General features: G+C 37.7%; 1 long non-coding RNA gene across 1 annotated transcript in view; it reads right to left on the bottom strand.

The window, feature by feature from the left end:
• Window positions 1-19,620, bottom strand: part of LOC135799283 (uncharacterized) — a 99,597-nt gene that overhangs the window by 54,214 nt on the left and 25,763 nt on the right. The window lies entirely within an intron of this gene.

The raw sequence follows: 19,620 nt of genomic DNA, 5'->3' as shown, positions 1-19,620 counted from the left end.
TCCTAGGCGCAGTGCTCACCGCTCTGACTGCTCGCACTCTCGACTACCGAGACCCGGTAGATAAAAACAACATTCATCCAATGTTTTCAAAAAAAATATTACTTTTCTATCAAACCAACGCGCAGGCAAGATTTTATTTAGTGTACAAATAATAACGGTGTTGTAAGTATGTTTTTACTCTTTTTGCAGTGATTTAAGCGTAATACGTTAAGAATGTTTCAATTCGACCAGAAATCAATTGATTGTTGCTCTATAAATTGTTCAGGCTTTGTCTCATCATTCATCCAGCTGATATTGACATGAAGCAAAGCCTCTGAGTCACGCCGCATGCCAAAATTAATAATTAAAGATAATTCGATGAATGGAAATTCTCGTTGCACGAAAGAATCAGAATGCTTAAAACGCGCTAGACATTATTCTTGATAACGCGATTGAAAATGTGTCACACTCATAACTTTACTGTTGTGTTTTTTTTGCAACGAAAAAAAAATTCAAAGTAAGTAATCGTCTCGCCAGTCAAATTTCAAACCGTGTGCAATTTAAAAATGTGCCAACACAGGTTTTGATTTTGTTAATTTTCTTTGCGCTGTGCAATTACAATTCCATCTAGATAAGCAATTTCAAAAAGTGAGCACCGTATACGAATAGTTTTATGTGTATGAGTGATAGAAAAGTAGGTATATGGCAACTAATAATGATCACAAAATCGATCAGCCAGTTACGGGGACAGATATGTGACAATGAAAATGCTTTCCGGCTGTCTTTCGCCTTCTGTACAAACAATATTGATGGCCTCTCACTACCTGTGCGCGCTTAGTTAGCAACACTCGTTTGTAGACCATCAAGAGACCATCAAATTATTCCGAATCGATTCGAAATATTTCGTTTTTCGACCAACTTTCTAATATAAATCAAATTTGCGCACTATGCAGCTGCATACTTATCATAATTACAGAAGTTAGTGATTATACTACCTAGGAATGTAAAATGTTTTTTTTTTATTTTGGAATGCTGCTTTATCATTTTGCATGATTTATCAAAAAGCGCGCAACGTCAAAGCCGCTTGCGCTGGTAAACACACAAATACTGATTTATTTCCCGGGAAAATTCTTTCGGTAAATGACGCCGTGCATTCTAACCTCGTTCGGTTATCTAAAGGGTTTTTGTGTTTGGAAATCAGTGCAAAAAATACACTTGTAGGTAATTATTGCGCTTGGTACGTCAGCACAGAGTTGTTTTGCGCACCTACAACGACGCTGTTAAGTTTTTCCAGAAATATATTTATAGATTACCCGTGGTTTTATTACACAATCTGTTTGTGCGCCGCTTAGAGACACGAAATAGAGCGGATTAACTCAGACGCCACACTTGAATAATACCAATTGTGTGCTATTAAAAGGGATCAAGGGATGAGGCAATCCTCTTTTCAACATCCCCATTGTGATCGAAATCTCTTCAAATTGGTACAGTGTAGCCTCACCCTAATTTTGGCATTTAGCACAATAGGGTTGTTGAAATATTGATACCGTTTCTTTACAAGCAATTAAATTGCTGATGCAGTTATATACTGCAACAAGTGTTATCGTCAAAATATAAGAAATAATCCAAAAGCAAATTTATTATTTATTACATAAAAATGAATCGTAAAATATGTGAGTAAGCGCATAACTCAACAACGCCTAGACCAATTTGGCCAATTCTTTTTTTAAATGTTTGTTAAAGTCCAAGGATGGTTTTTACGGCAAGTAAAATTCGAATAATTGCCGGGAAAACACTAAAAACAGCCCTTTTCTATAGGCATTGAGATTCAATCATAGTTATCGTTAAATAATGAATCCTAGTTGACGCGCTGAAGTGCATTATAAACAATTCTTTATATAATAAATTTCTTTAAAATAAAATTGCGAATCTTATTGATAGAATTGACACATAGGTACCTACTATGTCTAGAACAAGAGAGTAAAAACGAATTACCTACATCTTTATTATACACTACCGGGATAAATCAGCAGGCAAAGCTAGTTGCTTATAAAACTATTGTTATTTCAATGTCAAAATTTAAGGTCCAGTTTTCGTGATGATTTCTATCCGATTGGAAATCGCGGAATGCAGTCGAAAATCGTTAAAATGCAAATAGGGTTATAACGAGCGGCCGTAGTTTTCCAACAATAACAACTAATTATTAATCTCGTACTAATAGTCGCGTTAATTGCGCGCGCGCTGGAGACGCTTGTCTTCAACGTTTGGGCACGGGACTAGCCGAAGGTCGTTAGGTGCCGTATGCGCTGGCACACCTAATCGAAGAAGCCATTAATGGAGGATGCGCTTAACATTCCACCGTCGCCACCACCAGACACGTCAAATCATTCGTGTGCTAAGTACAACATTATCAGATAACTCTTAGAAATCTATCAACTACAACATTGTGGGATGCTTAGTAAACGCTATGACATCATCATTTAAGCCTAAAGACATATTTACACAAAATAAATTTATTACCTACCCGATATTAGCATAATTCTAACGTACTTGGGGTGAAAAGTGAAGAGTAAAAAAAAGGGACAAGCGGGTTCAATGCAAGGTCGAAAATGGTGTTGTTGATGGTCACAGGTCATTCCAATACAATGCGAAATTGGGTGGCTACTAGGGGTACAGTTCAACCACTGGGTGACCAAGGGTCAAATGTCCAACAACATGATAATGCCTTCTTACACGTCGCGAGGGCTAATAAGATTAAGTGTTGTTTTTTTTAATACGAAAGGGTAAGTCGTATAATAACAGTAGTCATACTCGAAATTACCGGTGTAGAAAACCCGCGTGTAACGAGCGTCGCGCGGCGTGTAATTTTTAGGGGCTGTATGATTACGTTTTAAATAGTTTATGACTATCGAGTGAATGTGCGGCATTAATCACGACGTGGTGCTTTCATTCAGGAACTAAACAATTATTCAATTGTAAAAAATGAAAAAAATAAAAAAAAAGTTAACGGATTTTTAAATTTTTCGAGATTTGCTTGTCACCAGTGAACATGTTTGGTCATTCATTAAAGCTAGCGCCATTAAAGCAGCTTAACTGTGGGAGCAAACCAGCGAGACAACGAAAACAAGTCGCGTTTGACGCTGTAATATGCATATAAATGTAATAATAAACTGGTCTCAAATTTGACCGAAGTCCGGTGTCTTCATCAACATCAAGTGCGACTTACAAGAGATGTAAGTACACGATGTCTCATCCGTGCACTACAGTTACGACAATAATGTTTTTTCATCATCTGGAGCAGGAATTCCAGATATTTTCTCATCGTATGGCATGTTTCTCGGAAGATGTAAAATTTCAAATGAAATTTTTAAATTTTTGATTTGCGAATATTTCCAACACGTGACACGTATTCTAACGGATTAATAAAGCAAACGTCACTTGTTGCTAATAACTTGACACTGGCATTATAACTAACCTTTGACTTGACGTCCAACAAGTCGCTTAAAATGAGTTGAAATAACCGGTATGGAAGAGATTGACTACCGAACACAGGTCCATCAGTATTAAGATAAAACCGGACGCGATTTGAGTGGCGAGACGCCGCGCGGTCATTTGCGACGGAGACAAACATTCAAGCGCGATAATTAATGTGCTTACCAATCGACATTCCGATGAGATGTGTGCCTCTCGCCATGAGTGGCTCGTGCTCGTAATCGGGCGATAAGAAGTGCACTCTTTGTTCCATTACGATCGTGTTAATAGACGGAGTGTATCTGGCGCTGCTATTCGATTTCACTTTTCTTCGATGCGTTCGTTCTCAAACACACAATGCAACACCGCACGCCAACTTTGTATTAACAATGTAACATTGAATCAGATCTACTACGCAATAATCATGAACTTAATACCTAACTAATTGATTGGAGTATTTTCTACGTGTTGAACAAATGTGTGCAGAAAACAGTAAATTTCGAAAAATTTTAAATTTTGAATTTAAGTTTAAAAACATTAAAAATTTTAAATATTTGAATATTGCTTTGGTGTGTGGTGTGCGGTGTGCAATGTTTGATAGTCAGTAGACGACTGAATCTTGGGTTATTCTTTGGGATGTGGTGAGATAACCAAGATTGCAAGGACCTCCCATTTTTAGCCTTTTGAAAACGAAAGGGTTGAAGGGATTTTTAGTGATGTGACGAGGAAAGAGATGAAAATATAGAGCATTCCCTAAAGGAAGGGTTAAGGAAGGGTTAGTGGAAGGGTTGATAATAATTTTTCGGCTAAAAATTTGGGGGGTGATTTTTTCACAAAAAAAAAGTTTTTTTTTTATTTAACTGATAGATAAATTTGACCAATAATGAATTTTTTAACGGTTTTAAACAAAAATTACATTATTGATAACATAGCCATGTTGTGATAATGTTATTTAGTACTAAAATTTGTATTTTTTTTGCAATAATCGTTTTTTTCTTAAATTCTTTTTTATTTTTGATAAATTTTTTGACAATTTTTGTAATTTAACATTTTTTGACAGTTGATGACACCAACCGTTGCCCATACCCGATGTGAACCAAATATAATTTGTTCTAGATTACTTATTGTTCCGTTACGGTTAAAAAACGGTCGCCGTAGGAAAATTATGCAAACCTTTCGCCCATTGCCCATTCGCCTCCTTGGCCAGTGTCCTTTCAACCGTCCATCGGTACAATAAAAATTAGTCCAAATACGCGAGCGAGTAGTTTTCTCACAGAGGCTAGATGTCCGGGATGGTCATTCCATCCTCTGGTTACCTGCGCGAATGCAAATTAATAAAAGAAGCGCCGGCGATGGTCATACCGCGACTACCTGCTGACCCCTCGGCACCCGGACACATTACCCGTCTCTCTACCTGCCTACACATCCTTCGCCCGCTTGACCTTTTCCCTCTGACCTAATTTAAATATTCCGTACTTATCGGAACGGGTGAAATGTGTACCTACGTGAATGGTCATCAGCGTCTTTGTGTGCGATACCCTTTTTTCGGGTGCTGGGCGATGGCTATTCAAGTAAAACTATCCAGGTCAGTTGGAAATGGACCATGGGCAATGCCATAAAAAATATCTAGTGCATTTTAATCCGGGCGATTTTTGGCGTAGGTACAAATTTGGTTCAAGTCTTTGTTCAGTTGAAACTTTGGTCAAACTTTCCCAAGAAGTCCCGAGACCCAGATATTAGAAGTGTAACGGTCGTCAACGGTAATTTAGACCATTCATTCATCATAGTAAGTTTATAATTCATAATTATCTGCATGTATCGTATTGAATTGATCTCAAATATCAAAGATGTTGATGAAGACCATCGCTGGAATTCAACGCACATAATATTTCCAATAATCAGGTAACTCTATGATCAACATTGCCTGATATCTAAACAGTTGATTATTACTAAGCGCGATTATTACTCCATGAGTAATTATTTATTTTCCGTATTTAAAGATATGCGAGCGTCGCCAAAGCAAAATATTGATTTAATTTCTTGTGTCTTTTTTTATCTGCATGCGTTTATCGGCTAGGTTGATATCTACGACTCGAATTTATGTTTCTGCATAAATGAGCGGTGTCAGCAAGAAATTCGATGCAAAGAACACACGTTATCAGATGGTGGACAAAATCAATTAATATTCATTGATTCCGAGCTATTGTTCTCTCTGACCTGATGTGATGTTGGACACACACGCACATCTAATTATAAATTGAAATCATTTGCGCGGATAATGATTTTATGATAACGAAAAAAACGGCCGCCGTGCGATCTTTAATCTTTTGACCTCTGCTCGGAAGGTAAAGATTGATTTTTCTAGACATAAATGCATTAAACATTATCGTGGGAAATGTGAAAAAAAAACTTTTTAAATTGTTTTATGTTTTATTACAGATTTTGGCAAAAATTTTAATAATGTGGGTTTGTAAAATTATAAATTTACACATCAATGCGTAAAATAATTATTTTTTTAATTTTTTGTAATTCACAATTTATTATCACGAATGCATCCGATTTTAAATGCTATCGCAATCACGAACCTCCTGAATATTCATAGTTTCTTACAAAAAATTAATTATTCACACGGTGACAAAAGCGTAAACAATGAGAGAATTTTAAGAGAACCGTAAATTTCGTTAACATATGCAAAGTTATGAATTTGGGACTTATCGATGTGAGGCGTATAAAACCCGAAAAAAAAATAAAGAACACAGCGAGAATAAAAAACGCGAAAAAATATTAAAACTCGCAGATAACGCATGTCAAACTGTAAAAAAAGTCATAATGCCCACGCTCATAAATCATAAATCCTATGTGTTTCGACGCGAAACCAGCGTCGTTTTATTAAGCACCGATAATAAATGTTCTCGGTAAACTATTTTGTTATTATCATCATTAGCATTATTATTGTCTTCGGCGTGCTGATATGGATTAACAATCTCGGGAGCCAAGGATTTTCGTCGCACGAAATGGCGGATTTATCGTCGACGTGCGCTGTTATGACTTAGTTTAAGTACGTCAGGAGTTACACACGTCTAGATAAAATTGTCTCGTGCGCTCAAATTTTTGAAATAATTACGCTCCGACTGTGATAACGAGAAAAACACATCAGCTGGTTGGAAAATTGCTATTGCTTCGTGCACGAATAATATTATATTAAGGTTTGTACCTATAGTGTTTTAAAAACATCAAAAGTTTTATTTTTACTTTTTGAGAAATTGGATTTTTTCTCAAAAAAACAAATCAAATAATTTTTTTTTTAATTATAGGGATGTTATAGGTTTTTTACATTAAAATAGAACTACAATTAGCAGAAATGCAAAAAAAATTGTTTTCTGTTTTTTAATATTTTGCAGAATTTGAATTTGGATTTTTTTTCAAAATCCTCAATTTTTTCATCTCACAGGATCATTGAATAAATTTTAAAATGCAGGAAAATATATTCGGTATCACTGTACAATATCTGTTGTTATTTTTAATGAAATTTAGATTTTTTCTTGATTTTTCGCAACATTTTTTACCAAAAAAATCAAAAATTTTTCAAAGAAATCAAAAATTTAAAAAAGTTTTTCATTTTTGATATGAATGTCCAAAAACCATAAATAATATATGTATCCAATATCATGAGCGTATTTTGCGTTCTTTTGTTTCTTTGTATAAACTTGTTTTCGACTCAAAAAGGTGTTGCGGTAACGAGATAACGCACGCAGTATGCGCTCAGTGCGCTTATCGAAATCCATTAATTATTGAAACTTCTTCGTAAACGTAAAACACACACCGCATGTTCGGATACGAGTTTTGTTATCAGAGGACGTCCTGTGTTGTGAGCACTGCCACCGCCGTGTGTACCTATCGCTTATTAAGAGTCGTTCACTTTAAAAATTATTTACATATTAATCCAGCGGCCGCGACAAGCTTCGAGTAAATTGCAGCACATTAAACGGTATCAGCGCGCCTTTTTCCACGATTGAACCACATTCTGTTGTTTTTTGTACCTGCGGTGATAAACAGTGCGGAAAATTTGCAGGCATAACCCAGTTAAAGAAAAACCCCACGCGTTGACTCATCGCACAACTGAAATTACACATCATTATAAATACCTAGGTACTCACCGAACGGTTCGGAAAAAGTTTATATAGGTAGGTATATCAATATATTATCAACGGTAGCTATGACTACTTCTTCTAATGACGTCCGAAATGTAAATTTTACACTGGATAACGATAACGCCTTTTTATTTTTATTTATTGCTTGTCTCTTTGTCACAGTATCTACACGCTGCCAATTTAGCTGCCTTCATGTTTGAGACGTTTTTTTGTGTTTTGTTATTTTTATTTTATTTTATTTCGAATGAATACTTATCACCGGTAATTGCGCCGCGCTTACTGCTTACCGGGCGCAGCTATCAGCGTGTGAGTGTGTTCATTACAGATGATAAAGGTAGTACTATACGCCATTTATGCGGGTCGTGATAAACGAATTCTCGTCGCGCACAAAGAGACTTGACTAAATTCGTATTTCGAGCGCAACCAACGCACACCTGAAAGAATTAAATTCTATAAAACAAATAAAAAATTTTTTTTTTAGTTTTTAAATAATTTACACCATGTAATGTATGTTTTGCAATATTTATGTTCTATTTTATTGAATATAACTTGCGTGTGTGGAGTTAATGCATGTGTAGCAGAAGTTGTTTGTAAAATGCGCGCGAAGTGAAGAATCGACCGTTGAGTTTTTAGTTTTTTAACGTCTACGCTTACACCTCGTGGCGCGAGCACGTGGCACGTGCATAATAACGGTTTTCCTGTCTTAATTTCCGAATTATTCGGTGCGTACAGGATGAAAATACAAAAACTAGATGTTGAAATACTTCCCGTGTGTTTGTATGAGTGCCTGCAAGAAGTTATAAAACTCCCCCAGGCTGATTCGGCGAAAGCGCGCCGCATCACGCGAAAAGCTCTAAAAAGAGAGGAAAAACTATGCCGCGATCAATATTTCTCTTAAATCATGCAGCATAGCGCCGGCAGACGGGGCCAGGAAGGCAACTTTTCACCCCATCTGTTTACCTGAGATGAGTCACTCAGGTGGTGTGCGCAGTCATGCGCGGCCGGGGGCGGCAAGCGTCGTCGCACGATGCTGCGCAGAGCAGCCAATGAGATCGCGCCGCATACAGACAGACTCGGGCCGCACTGCCGCCAATGTTCAACACTGCGCCCAGACACGCTATGCCGTTAAAATTATTATTTTATATGCGCCAAAAAAAGGGAGAGCCATCTGACCTCAAAATACTGCTACAAATAAAATTCACTTGTAATTGTATCTAATTTAAATGTGAACTAAATGTTTGATGATCTGATCGTTTTATTTTATATTTACTCCAAAACGATAAAAATTCATTCGTGTTGCTTCAAGCTTGAGTGCGGCGATGAAGAATATAAGAAGAAAAAGCGCGACATGTGCATCTGACCAGCAACACAAGAAGAACAACAACCAGCTGATGTTAAAAGATGCATCTCTACCACAGCGTGCAACGCGCAACGGCAGCAGATGTTTATTAAAGACGGACAGACGGCACGCGCCCTTTTTTTTTCAAATATCAACTGCCTTTCTGGCTGCTGGCTGCTTCTTCGCCCGTTTCGTGCGTCTTATTACACCGCGGCTTATAATAATCAGTCTCTCGTGACGCGTGCCACGAAGCAAAGGCCGTTACAACCTGAATTCAAATTGAAACTGAAATGCGACTCATCGCAACACATCATCTTAGTTATAATGTAACTTCCGATTAATCAGCGATACAATAAATTCAATTTAATGTTTCATGTTTGTGCTTTGTTGCAGTTTGCATGCGTTGGATGCGTTAGTGAGTGCGTTGTGTGTGCGTTGCGCGCGTGACCACAATTATTTTAGTTTTTTTCCCAAGCACAGTCCGCCACCCCATTAGCGACCCACGCACGACGAACCCTCGCGTTATATCCTGATACGCGGACAGGGACGCGCTGCTGATGCAAGTAATGCGTCTGGTTTGTTGGTGTCGCGCCCGTCTGTCTCCGAAAATGCGCGTGTGTGCTTTACTTTATCTGTCGGATAATTACCGTGAGTGTCCGCTGTGACGATACAACGTCCGACATGCGTCAAATGATGGTTTTTACTCACCAGCAACCAGTCAAGGTGTTCGTTATATTAATGATTTTTCTCTTTTTCATGATAAAAATCTTTCTTTTTTTGAAATTTTTTTGAAATTTTTTTCTTAAATAAATTTTTTTTTCTAAAAAAATTTCTAAATTTCTACAATTTTAAATAGGTGAGCTTTCCTTACGCAGGAAAACAAATAAATTTTAATTGAAAATTTTTTTTCTTAATTTTTTAAATTTTTCTTTTCTTTTGAAAAAGTTGTTTTTTCTAAAAAATTTCTAAATATCTACAATTTTAAATAAATGAGCTTTCCTAACGCAGAAAACTAAATTAATTTTCAATTACTTATCAGATATTCATGTTACTTCAAAGTTTAAGCTGTGCAAACATAAAATAAAACATGCTGTAGTGTTGAATATAATTGATATTATTTTTTTGCACGCTATAGTAAATATTTGTCGCTTGTCGCAATTCAATAAATCATTCACAGCGCTAGATCGAAGGACCGTCTCTGCTGATGAACGCAGATTTCGTCCACACGGCGGTGCACTACTTTTGCCAGCGGGCCGAGATGTGTTGCAATGTCATCGCAACGCACGCATTTCCTATCGAGAATCAATTTGTGCATACGTCAACGAAATAAACTCCATATACACACACAACAAAAACACGCATTGAACATATTAGCATATATTGCGCAAACATGAAATACGTTCGTGCTGGCGCTAGCATTCTCGGCATTGTCGACGAAATAAGCAATAAATCATCATTACGGGGCGGTTAGCGCGCCCAGCATCTGTCCTCCTGGACCGTGTGACCAAAGGGTAGTTTCTTCACACGTTGAAGACAATGCGGAAGCAAAGTGTTGAATTTTGGGAGGCCAAAGAGACCAACGTCCTTTTGACCTGGACCGCAAGACCATAGGGAAGATATAGGGACACCTCTTCCAGTATCCAGTTACCGGACTACCTGGACCACAAAACAGGTTATGACGCCTCACAACAAACACTATCATCACAAAAAATATTCGTGTTTGTTTTCTTCATTGTGCATTATGCAAGATGAATACCAACGCATAAAGCGTTTCATTAGTAATGCCGGTTAAATTATGTCTTTAAGTGAAACTGATCCCATCACCCTTTAAAACCTCTAAAAATTAATGACTAGTTATCAATTTTGATTTTTTGTTTTTTTTTTTTGTACATTTATCGTCGATATTTGCAACTTGTTTAGATGTTTAAAGTCGAGACGAGGTAAAAAAATAATAATGAATTCGTTGGCTTGGGAGCAATTGCCGAAGGGCAAACAGCGAGTCGCCGTTGAACGCCTTTGACCGGATGTCTTCTCGGCAGAGAACGGAAGTGACTTAGTGCTCATCCATGTTCTGGCAAGATGCAGGCAGTACGTATCAGCAATTAGAGCTGGTCGTTGCTGGTGGAACAATTGCGTACGGATCGTAAAGGTACTCGCTGGTTGTTGGTTGTTAGTGACACACACCACCTCGCCCTTCTGTCATGCGTGGCTGATACTCATCATGCTAATCGCGCCCGAGTGCCTCTTTCTTCACTGCATGGCTTCAGCCGCAGCGAATAATCACTATATTTAAGATAATATTTTTCTTCAAAACGTTTTTTCTCAACTTTGTTTCATCTGGTTTTGATTCATTCACTTGAAATTAATTGACTTAATTTTACTTGAGGTCTTGTTGCAGTAAAACTACAACTCGTTGGAATATTTCCTTTGGTATATTTATTCACTCATAAATTTTCTTTTAAATCATGTTTTATACTATGTTTTGTGTTTTTAAATAATTGAGTTACAGCAGCAAAAATAAATTTAAAAAAATACGAAAAATTATTTACTTTTTTACTTTTTTAATAAATTAGGGAATTTTATTTACAAATAAAAAAACGTTTTTTTGAATTTTTTCTCAAATAAATTTTTTTTTTTTCAAAAAATTGACAACAAATCTAAGAAAAAATCCAAAAATGTAAATTCAGATAGTTTCCACTTTAGAGAATTGACACTCAACGTTAAGTGGAGTGACAAAATATTTACTGACATAACCTCTATTGTTTTAATTTCGCATTGTTTCCTCTCCGTGAACAATAAATAAAGATTGAATTGTGGCGCGAGACAGCGAAACGTAAAACACATCAAGTAATCAAGTTCTTTTAAATTAAGAGCGTTAAATGTTAAAAGATAGCTGCTAATGTAGGTGAGTAAGTGAGTACTAATGAATTAGACGCGTGCGCATGCGTTATGTATGTGTATGTTACTAGTGTGCACGGTGCGGTTCGAAACGATTTAATTTCAAGCACGAAATGTCGAAAATTATGAATTTAAGCACTAGTTAAGCAGTTAGTTAGACACCGCGTTTTTTAAATCCAATTTTCTATAAATGTTTAGGCGCGCAGATCTCCACCGAGAGATAGAAAGCGGAATTAATACAATTAATTAAAAAATCCAGAATGTAACGTACGTTTATTTTATTTTTTATTTTAGTTTTAATTAAACTGCCATAGTGCTTGGTCGAATGGCATTGAGGATTGAAGCCGGGCATCTAACGAAAATAGTCGGTAATTGCGAGCGTGACGAGAAATGTAAATATATTGCTTCTGTTGTGCTTTTGTATCGAGCACACCTGCGCATCTTCCGCTTCATCTTGTGTCGCAACTTTTATCTACACATTTTTGTACAAAAATTAAATTTTATATCAATTTAATATAAAACAAAACATCTGCCCGATGATCTCATGGATTGACGATTGAATTAAAACAATCATCAAAATGATTGGGTTTGATATCACGTGTGAAGGGATGATTTGAGTTGGAGTGTTGCATGTTTTGGATGTTGGCGCGTTGCGTAACGCTTCGTGAGGAAGCAGATGAAACAACAGCTGCTGATCGTTCGACTGGATCTGTCCACCTTAATAACTACGAGTACGTTAATATATAGGTACTCATCGTAATAACCACTTTGATGACAATTGGCGTATGTGTATAAGTTCTCGATATAATAAAATTGGATACATTGTTGCAACAAAGCTATTGATATAAGACAAAAAATAAGATGATGCTGGAGTAATTTTTATAATTAAATAAGTATTGTAGTCTTTATAAGAAAGCAAGATTTAAAGATTTTTGTAACGTGGGTTGCCTATATCATAAAGTTAACGTTTTAGGTTAAATTTTTTTTAAATTTGTGATTTTTCTAATCTATAGTATACAAATGAATCGCAACATCTGTTGGTAAGCGCATAACTCAACAATGCCTTGACCAATTTGGCCAATTCTTGTTTTTAAATGTTCGTTAAAGTCCAAGGATGGTTTTTATGGCGAAAAAATTCGAATAATTGCCAGGAAAACCCTATAACACCCTTTTCTATAGGATAAAAGTTGGCATTGAGATTCAATCATAGTTACAGTAAAATAGTTGAATCCGAGATAGCGCGCTGAAGTGCATTATTAGCAATTCTTTATAAATTAATTTCTTAAATATAAAATTGCGAATCTAATTGATAGAATTGACACATACCTACCAACAATGTTTAGAACAAAAAAGTAAAACCGAATAACATTTTAATTAAACACTACTGAGACGAAGTCGCGGGCCAAAGCTAGTAGCCTAATGTGATTGAAAGTAATAAAAACCTCAAAATAATTACTTTTAACCTAAAACTTTGCTATTATTTTTTACTTTTTAATGTAATAATATTTTAATAAATTGATCATAAAGAAAGTGTTTTTTTTTAATTTCTTTCTGAAGCCTATCCCTATTACCCATTTAAAGTCTTAACTGCTATTATTTTTTATCATTCTCAATGTCTTGCTTCCTCATTGTAAGACGATATGAGTAATCGGACTATGCGGCAACACCTTAAATGAAATATTAGTAAAAACCCATTCAGCACGAGTCAAATTAAACCGGATCCTGATGCAAATTTTGCTCATCGCCCTTTTCCGATCGTTCCGACACTTACACTGCTTCTCAGCCCTCGGAGACGAGGAATTGTTCCGTAGGTCATCTCCGGCTGTGGGCATATCATCTTCGACGCAAGTGCTTGTGTTTGTTCTCTGCAAGTATCCGTATCGAAGGGTTGCGCGTACCTGCGACCGGTTTTCAGGTCTCACTTACCGAGTTACCGGAAATCGAAAGTGACTTCCGTTGGCGACGCACCGAGGGAGATTAAATGGCTTTGCCGTGTATGCAGTGGTCGGGTGTTACTGTTGCTCGTCTTTTGTGTGCTGACCATGCAGAATTCTGCCATTGTGTCCGCCACAAAGATGTTTACATTACGGATAACTAACGCTTTTAACGTTTTGACCTTCCGGAGAGTAATTTATTACATTTACCGAAGAAAAGGTAACAAAGGGCAAACGGCCCAGAGATGAGACGTTGGAACAATGACAATATCATCGGAAATAAAAACGTAGATAATAAAATATTCTACTTGTTGTTTTTGAGAGAGTGGAAAAATATTATTTAGATGGCTGGGTAATGATGATAGTAAAAGGGTGTGATGCGTGATGCGAGGGTGTAGGTGTATGTGGGCTTTGTCCGGGCCGCGCAGGAGAGGGCAGGTGCTCGGCGCCCGCGCCCGGACAGGTACGCCGGCGGCAGCTATCTAGGATGCGAGCGTGGGGTGGCCGCCCCGGCGTTGCCATGGTTTCGGGAACGATGCTTTCGCGGCGCGCGCGGTGTGTGATGTGCTCACGACACTATGCGGGTGTATCGACCGCACCTGCAGGACCCACCCTGTTCCGCACGGCGCGTCCTGTGTTTCGTCATCCCCCAAAGATGACGGTTGGAAAGGCGCAAAATTTCACATCGACGCGTGTAATTGCGTCCGCCATCGGCCACCAGCCGCAATCGATACGCATCCCGCCCTCCGATTTTTGTTTATTTGCTCACGTACTTCAAGGATAACAAATCAAAAAGCCCCAAATAAATGTAGTCATGTTTATCATCATTAAAATCATTTATTCGGCATTTTTGCTTGTACTTAAACATGAGTAGGTGTGGATTGAGGTTAGGTCAATGTCACTTATTTAAAAAAGCAGTTTTGAGGTTAATTTAAGATGTTTACTTGTGTGTAAACCGGAGATGATTATTTCTCTCGCTGGCGCAGTTTATTGCTCGAGTGGTCCGCATCCGAATGCAACGAAATGCGCACAGAATGCGTTCGGGAGAACAAAACCAGCGACGGACAGACGCAGAGATTTCTATCTGTGATATTCACGTCAAAGAATGCGCACGTATTTACGCTGCATCCGTAAAAAAGTGTTGTACGCTGACGGATGCTGCCGGCCATCATCCATGGAATAATAATAGTCTGTCGGGCGAAGAACGAGTGCCATCGCATGCACAAGCACACACACGCTGTGGTCGCGCAGAGGAAGCGATGATTCCCATCGCATTGTTAACACGTATTATGCTCCTGAGAACACTTGGAGGATTTGTCTTCACTACTGTGCTCGTTTTACTTACACTTGTTACTAGATTTCGTAAGAAAACAAACAAAAATGAGGTAATAACATATTTTATTATGAATGTGCGTAAAATGACAGTTTTGTGGTTAGAATATGTGTGACTAGAGGTTAGCAATTAATAATAACATATCAATATCATAATTGTAAAAAAATTACAAAAATTAACCACATATTTTAGTACTTATAGTACCTACCTATACCTGATATAAAAACAAAAAAATCTGTTGGTAAGCGCATAACTCAACAACGCCTCAACCAAGTTGGCCAATTCTTTTTTTAAAATGTTTGTTAAAGTCCAAGGAAGGTTTTTACGGCGAGAAAAATTCGAATAATTGCCGGGAAACCTCAAAAACCGCCCTTTTCTATAGAATAAAAGTAGGCATTGAGATTCAATAATAGTTATAGTTGAATAGTTGAATCCGCGATGGCGCGCTGAAGTGCATTATTAGCAATTCTTAATATAATTAATTTCTTTAAAATAAAATTGCGAATCTTATTGATAGAATTGACACATACCTACTATGTCTATAACAAGAGAGTAGAAACGAATTACATTTTTATTAAACACTACCGAGACGAAGTCGCGGGTTTTTAGTTCTATTATAAATGTGCGCAAAATAACTGTTTTGAGGTTAGAATATGTGTCATTGACTACATCATAACCTTATATGAGTTAATATATTTTTTTTATGTAAACATATTGATGATATTTACACGTCCCACGGGTAACAATTTCCTAAATGAAAATGAAAGATGTGACTACAAACAATAAGCGCGCTTGGAGTGAAATACGAGATGAGAAGATATACTATATCGAGGGGAAGCTGTGTGACATTTACGCTTGACATTTCGGGGTTGGCGCATGCCACCAGGGAGTTGACGCGCGCGCACCGACCGTACGAGGAGGCAATTTCTGCGCCGACGTTTTTGCCAACCGTGTGCTCCAAACAAACAGGATATCATATTGTGCTAATTTAACCGCATCGCGTCCGTTTTGCGATGACGGCGCGCTCCCAGCGTCGAAAAGGTCACTCCGAGCGAAATTAATTCATTATTTTACGACACAGGACAATGTCATCATAAAAAGTGCACACGAAATATAATGATATCAGTAAAACATTGGAAATTTTAGATTTTTAGTTTTGTTCGGCACGCATATGTCCGAGGAGTAGTTAAATATCAGACAAAGGGTTGCACCTTGCACACGCACAAACAATGTAGTGGTGAATGGGCGGGAAATGGGGAAACACCCGATGACGGTTGGGAATAACTGGACCGGAACCACCCTACATCTAATTATTCATCATAAAAATAACAATTCACACATTTTTTTGCGTTTATTTAATCAAAAATGCGCAAAAATCAAAAATTTGTGAAATTATAACTTAACTGAATTTAAATGCATGAAAATAGTTGTAATGATAGAAAAACAATCGTTTAAGTAGTTTAAGTATGTAAAGAATTTAATAAGTGTTACTTTACTTTACTGGGTTATCGTAACGGACCATGCGCAGCCGATGACAATTAATAAAACGTGTGTGTCGTTTAATTAAACTTTCGAAAGAGTTTAAGCTTCGACGCTGCGCGTACGAAAGAAAGATCTGACGCGATTCATTGGCGATTCCGACGGCGTTTATACTCCTTTCATTCATTCTCTTCGTATACGTTCGGTTCGGTTATGCCTCCGCCATGGGGAGAGATGCGTTTTTAGCTTTGAATACAAAATCATCTTTGAATAAATAAAGCGCGCGACGTGCGCGATGCTTTAATGTAAATTTATTCAATTGAATGTGCTGCATACCTGTAAGTAGGTATCATGCGAAGATTTTTCTTTGCGCATGGGTGTGTCAAGAGAGCAGAGGATGTCGCACAAGCGTGCATTGATCCCGCGGTCAGATTTTGCTTGCGTTTGGCAAAAATAAAAATAAAAAACGCGTTAATATGCTGATTGAGTATGGAGCGGGCTCGAGTTACCGGATGCTGTTGGGTTCAATACCAATAAAGCGCCAAGGTGGTTCACTGATTGCTCAAATCAGCGATTTGCCTTAATACGCAAGAATATTGGATTTCACAGGCATTCGCACTTCTAACCACGGCAGCAAACGCATGAAATATTGAGAAACACAAAAACCGCATTTTAAGTTACAATTCGTGGTTTTTGGAGCTTGGGTTTTCCCAAACTCGGACTGATTAGATAACAACATCACGTCTCAACTGTATCACTACAGAACCGACTTACTTAAAATTTTCTAAAATCAATAAAGCAAGAAATTTGATGGCAAAAATGGCAAAAAACAGAATACACTACTGCTTTGTTTGTGAGTTGCACTTCCTGCCAAATATTGATGCAATTAACGCGATTACATTTTCATCTCGAGACTGGAGATTCGATAATCAAACAACACCGCGCAAATATACAAAGATTTACAATTGACATAATGATTTTTGGACCAATCCCATATGATCAACATCCGTTTTGTAACAGAATTAAATTAAACATTCTCGTTGAAAGGAAAAAACGCTTCACGCTTTCAATTGTCAGGACTACTTCACGACTTCCTGCACTGCCCAAGGGTCTCCTCACGATTATCTCAGCTAGCTTCTTCTGTTCTTCTAAACACAGAGTAAAAGAGAGCAATTACGGCGCAAAAGGGCGCGATATGTGAGCGCGGGAAGAAACGCGTCGTGTGTTTTTATTTGATATTTTTTATTTATGCTGGTCTGTTGCGCGCCGGTGTGGATGTGTTATTAGGTCTGTTTCGGTCTCCCCTATGCGACTGACACACCTGAGCTATCCCGGTGTCCGTTAGACATCACTTCCTTACACATGACTTCCGATCTTTTAGACTCTTTTAGAGTCTTCTGCAACGCTAATGGTAGTGCATTTGAGCGTTTAACTACTATTACTCGATACGTCGCGTGGACACAGCACTACGGGGAGAATCCAAGATGGCAGCCGCAGGCGGAAATGCTCAGTTTGGTAAAAACACATCTTCTTAGAATAAGTCACATTTGGTTATTGTGTTATATTGTGTTTGTTGAGTCATTCGGATTATTGATCGAATCTGCTTATTCAGGTGCCAAACTTGTCCGTGCGACAAAGATTTGTAGCTGTCGACAGGTTGGAAATACTGATGACGCTGTTTCTCGCTCGCTTCTTGTTACTTGTGCTGAGCGGTGAACTAATCAATATGCACGAGTCTCCGCGAGATTCGAACGCGAACGCGAACGCTAGCGCCTGAGACTTTTGTCTTGACTTTGGACAAAAAATACATTCAAGAAACAGAGGTGGATTTAGTGTAAATTATAATAAAATCTATTCACTAGAAAAAATAAAAGGTTATGTTTGCTGAAACTAACCTCAAAATAATATTTTTTAACCATTGTAGCTTTTTGTATTATTTTAATACCTGATTCAAAGAGATGTTCTAAAAAGGTGGCAATAAAATGATTGAATGATTTGTTTGCTTCGCGTCTATCGTAAAGTGCCCGATAATTCATTAAACGAAACAATGCTGTGCGAGAGCTGCGCGGTTGAAACATCGTCGTCGGTCGATGCATTGAATCCGAATTAATAGACACGCGAAGACACTAAAGCAAACAATCGAGGACTACATTAGCATGCATTGTGCGCGCGCAGAAAGCCTCTCCATATTTATATCGTCGCCGAGAGACATTTCTCCGTTATGCCATAGCCACATTTGAGTATGTGCCACCAACACCAATTTCATCAAGCATCCGACTTGATCCAAAGTGCAACTTTTCTTTTTTGATCAAATCTAGTAAATAAACTCGTAGTAAAATTATCACAATAGAACCCTGCCAATGTAATAAAACAAAGATATTTATTCCCTTAGGCACGCACAGGTCAGAGAATAAAGAAATAATGAAGAGGATGCAAAGTGTAGATTACGAACGGACAGAGACGCGGTTTCCGGTTTGGTGCGTCGTGCGCGAGATGAGTTTCTAGAAACGAGATCCGACATACACCAGTAAGTCGGATAATTAGTGCGGCCATACCTATACATAATATAATCGGCCCCCGTCTAGAGGGATAAGCAATTATGAGAGATGGTACGAGTTTAATGCAGAGCGCGCTTGCCCGGCAAACGAATAAAATTCGTATTTAACCAGACGAAAAAGATGATGTGGTAAATAATTAACGCCGTGCAACGTGATGTATGCCCGCGTGCGCGCAATAAAATCTCATTTTATATTTATATCCCAACGATCATTTTAGCATATTTAATAAATAAACGCGCCGCGCGGAAAGATTTTTATTAATTGGATTTCTCATATTTCGAACAACAATTTTACCGACAATACAGATTTTAACCGTTAACAGTCAAGAAATTATCTATAAACATTTTAAAATGTATTTACTTACAATTACAATTTACTTAAAATTTAACGCAACCACCAATACAGTAGGTATGTTTGGTTGCCTATTTGCCTAAAATATTATATGCTGCATAATAAACAAAATCAATGCCTATAAATA

The sequence above is a fragment of the Atheta coriaria genome, unplaced genomic scaffold, assembly GCF_025399875.1.
Source record: "Atheta coriaria isolate IRGN ID8LTWV9N9 unplaced genomic scaffold, Caltech_Dcor_3.1 hic_scaffold_9_pilon, whole genome shotgun sequence".
Lineage (NCBI taxonomy): Eukaryota > Metazoa > Arthropoda > Insecta > Coleoptera > Staphylinidae > Dalotia > Dalotia coriaria.
Note: the sequence above shows the minus strand (reverse complement) of the source record. Positions and strands in the feature narration are given on the sequence as shown.